Below are 4,839 nucleotides of genomic sequence, written 5' to 3'. Positions count from 1 at the left end.
CCTTGAAAACTGGAAATCTAAGGCATTTTCAAAATATTCTTTGTATGTAATGGCGAGCTAGTTACCCACCACAGGCTAAATTCAACCCATGAAATCAATTAGCCAAAGAACTTGGTGAGCGCTGAAGAAGAAATACTTTGAAAGCATTCCTTGTATTTTGCTTTATTGTTAGTCCAGTGTTACAGTAACTTATTAACATTCTAATTTTTTTCATCAGTTCAGTTTATTTATATAGTGCCATTTCACAACAACAGTCACCTTAAAGCACTTTAAATTGAAAGATCAAGACCATACAGTATTCAAAAGAAACACCAACAATCACACAACCCCCTATGAGCAAGAACTCAGTGACAGTGGCAAAGAAAAACTCCCTTTTAACAGGAAGAAGCTTCCTGTAGAACCAGGGTGAGCCCAGGGCATCCATCTGCTGTGACCAACTGGGGGTCAGGGGAAAGAGGAGCAGGGAAAGAGAGACAGGACGAAAAACACATTGTGGGAGAAGAGCCAGAGTTTAATAATTACTAATTATTAAAAGGAGTAGTGGTGTATAAGAGAGGGATTTTAAATTCAATTCTCTATTTAACAGAGAGCTAGTGAAGAGAAGCTAATATGTGAGAAACAGGGAAATATGGGAGGTTTTTTTTCTAGTCCCTGTCACATCAAAAAAAAATCCACTGACATTTGATTGGAAGAATCATCTGTAATATTGAGATATTCAAAGCTGCTACTGAATGAAAAACATAGTCTTACAGAAAACGGGATAGTCACAAAATCTGTTAAATCATCTTAACAGCCTCAATTCTTTTCCTTTTTTTCACACGCGCACATACATCAGTATTCTGCAATGAATACAATTTCTTTTCAATTCTTTAAAAACTCAGGAAATAGTATCCATTAATTTGCTTTGATGGTTTACAATCTGGTGGAACAAAAAACTGGAAAGGCAGAAGATGATGGTGGTGGTGTAAGTTAATTATTGTTCACTCATGCCCCAGTCACATGGCCCTAGATGTTTTCGGTGACCACCTAACAACCACCAGTCAGAGTATACATATTTTTTACTAGTGGCTGGTGGTTGCTGGAGACAAATGTTAATTCTGCGACAGGTTAATGAGTGGATGAGTAATGAGTGAGTGGATCTTTCATGCAAACAGTGGGAAAACTGCTGCATGGCAATTTGCTAGCAACCAAAGCAAGGAGGGTTTTTTTTCTTCTATGCAGCATTCTTTCTGAGACAGCAACAGCCAGCAACCTCCAACATGAAATAAAGGCTTTTCCTATCAGTTGCCAGAGGGTTGGTATTTAACTGAAAATCTATAAAAAAAAAAAAAAAGAGTTTGATTAAGAGATTAACAGTGAGTGTGTGCATATGTGTGAATGTGCTTGTATAAATAACAAGGTTCATTAACTTATATAAACTAATACAATCACACATAAAGTCCAGGGTTCTTCAGTAAAGCTGATTCATTCCGACTTTGCCTCATACCACCTTAGTGCCTTTCTCAAGATTTGTCCTGAGTTACTTAAAAATTAGTGGTATGTGTTCAAAGTTACAATAAAAAACAACTTTAATTATCCACATTAAATTAACAATATTGTGGCAGATGTTAATTTCAAATGAAACTCTCCCTGTAATTTGGAAGATCAGAATTAGACATTAAATTGCAATCTGTGGTACCACGTTTTTACTTTATATGAAGGTGAAAACAAAGGTTACTGTACTCTTTTATTAACACTGTTGATTTTGTAGTTTACTTCTTCTTTACTTCAATTGTGCTGTTTAGTGTTCATATTTCTGGAGAGATACCAAATCAGCATAATGGCACAATATGACTCACCTATGCTAACAAACAAAGCGAAAACCACTCACTCATTTAGAGATGGGCGGACACATATTGGTTAACTCCATTTTTGTAAATTCCTAAAATGCAGTATAAAAACTGTATATTCTTACCTAAATAAATAAATAGCATATATTAACATTATTTTGCAATCAAGCCATTTCAAAACAAAAATCGTTCTTTTTTAAAATATCGTTATAATCTTACTGATGTTTTGAAGGAAATTCAGAGCAGTTGCAACGCTGAGGACAGAACCAAGTGAACCGTACTCACACCACATAAAACTAAAAATGCCAAAAGTATTAGCATTTTTGTAAAGGCCTGACATTGAGTAGGTGCTCTAGGTGCTCCTTTCCAACAGCTGGCTTCAGAGTTTAATGAATATGCATATCGATGAGTTTTGTCATTGAGTGTTTTGACGGGAAGTGCAAGTTCACTCTCCCTACTGAGGGTCACTGAGCTGTGATGCAGAGGCTTCAGACAAAAGAAAGTTCACTTCAAATAAAATGTGACTATTCAGAAAGCTATACAGTAATCCCCTTGTTGAATGCTTTACATCAAGTGAGAAAGTGCTTTAATATAAGAACTGAATCAAAAGCACAGCTACAGTACACTTTTCAGTCACTGCCAATCAAGTGCCACAGACACAAATCAAACCTGACATCAAAGGACGTTATTTTATACTAGAGATGGCACGATACCACTTGTTTATGTCCAATACCGATACTGATATCATAAAATTGGATATCTGCCGATACAGATATGAATTCGATATTGTGTGTTTTTTAATCAATAAAAATGTTTTTTTAATATCTTGCTGCTTTTTGTATAAGTTCATACTCAAGTTACAAAAAAACAAACACTAAAGCTATTCTGTTATACCTGTATGCAAAAAATACACTGCACCCAAAACATTTCATAGTTCAGCAATACTGATCAATCTAATAAACTTAAACCTACCTACTCCATCCTTCTTATTCTGGTATTTTAAAGAGTAAGCAACCTAACCAATAGGGCTCTAAAACTCCCAGCAAAAAAAAAAAAAAAAATAGGGAACCACCCCCCACCCTTCACCTCATGATGCTTAATCGACGTAATCAACTTTCATTTGATACAGTGTGAAAAAAAATGCACAGAACTCAATTATTTTTCAAGAATAATTAAATAACTTCAGCATCTTTCTTCAACAGAATTGCAGGAGGCACAGATGGAAAAAGTAGTATAGCTTACTAGGGTATATTAGACTTAATAGTTACTATATACAGTAATGGACTTCTATACATTTTACATCAGATTAAAACTTTGAGCGTAAGATTCGGATAATTATTTATTAAAAGCTCGACATTTTAAATGAGAATAAGAAAGAAAAGTCTGTCTTTGTGCCCCCCCTTTTCCCTGTTAATGCCCAACCAGACTACCAACAGGTCTTGCACGCCACAGCCGCTCTATCACGTGACGCATACTGCTCCGACGTGCTAAGGTTATGAGGCGAGTTACAGCGTGTGAGGTGCTTTTTTGATATTTAAGGGATCAGATTACATTTTTTATTTCTCTCCAAATCCGATCCAGTAATTTAGGTCAGTATCGGACTGATACCAATATGTAATATCGGATCGGTCCATCTCCATTTTATACACAAGGTATTTTATGTTCAAAACAGAAAATCTAGCATTAATGTTTTGACAGTCATATTTTAAAAAGATTCTCAACATATTTTCATCATTGAAGTCAGCATTAATAATATTCTGAATGGATTATTGACATAAGACAATTAAGGACACCAAACAATGCCAAAAAGGTAACAATAGACAGAACACCATCGCTGCGACCTTCAATCATAATCTCTCTTTGATCGTTTTGTTTGCAATTACAGAACAAACTATGAAAACCGCTCGAATAAGGGGGGAAATAATTGTCACGCTGCGACCTGATAATGCTACGACCCCTCTTCTGACAGGAAATTTATTGAAAAAAAAAAAAAGCTGCTTTTGAAGACAAAAACAATTAAAAAGACTAAGAAAAAAACAGATATGTACTGTAATGAGCTGGAAACTCCTCTATATGTGATTCCTAAAATCAGGCAAAAATGAATTTCTCTTGTGAAGCTCCTCATTATCCTGATTGTATAATAGATATAATCAAGCAACAGTGTCCAATTAGTAGTCTATAGGCTTGCCTCCATCTAAAAAATGGAAGCCATAAATGAACAATTGACACTCTAAATGTGTTTCTCCAAAACTCTGGGGTTGCTCCCTAATCAACGAGTTATTGATGAATCCGAGGGCTTAAAAGAAAAAAAGGGCTTTGACATATATCTGTGATATGATGGAGGTTGTGGGATGTGAACAAACAGTCTTTTCCAGGTAGTTTGAGTGATTGCCTAATCCCCTGTAGCTAGATGATTGCAGAGCAAGGTCAGTTTGAAGGCTCAGACTGATTGAGTGCTGTCTATAGATGGAGGCTTGCTCAAGTCTCTGATGTCTTTAGATGGACAGCGGTTGAAGATTCACTCTGGTGTTTTTTAGCTCTTGAACCAAAACTGTCCAAACTGAATGACACTGTGTGCCAGTAGTACTCAGAACATACTAACAATGAGAATATTATGAGTGTTTAGTTGTTAATTTGAGGAAGCAGACTAACTTGTGACTTGTAACTTATGAACAGACTTAGTAGCAGTGCATTTTTTAATGTATTTCAAATCACATTGTTGCACTCCACCCTATCTAGAGTACTAGCTTTTAAAAAATACTCGACAACCATGCTGTCAACCTTCACTCCCATATTTTACTCTTGCCTGAAATCTGTTTGCATGGCACAGTTATCAACAATTTTTTAAATTAGTCCTTTTGCCAGCATTGTCAAGATGCATTTTGTGCATCATCGACACCAATTTATATCTCAAGCTGTCATTTTGTTACTAAACTGGGTTTTTGGTAAAATTCGACACTTCCTGGGGCTGCAATTGGATCACCCCCTACTGCTATGTACATTCAAAATA

This window comes from Astatotilapia calliptera, chromosome 2 (genome assembly GCF_964374335.1).
Source record: "Astatotilapia calliptera chromosome 2, fAstCal68.1, whole genome shotgun sequence".
NCBI lineage: Eukaryota > Metazoa > Chordata > Actinopteri > Cichliformes > Cichlidae > Astatotilapia > Astatotilapia calliptera.
Note: the sequence above shows the minus strand (reverse complement) of the source record.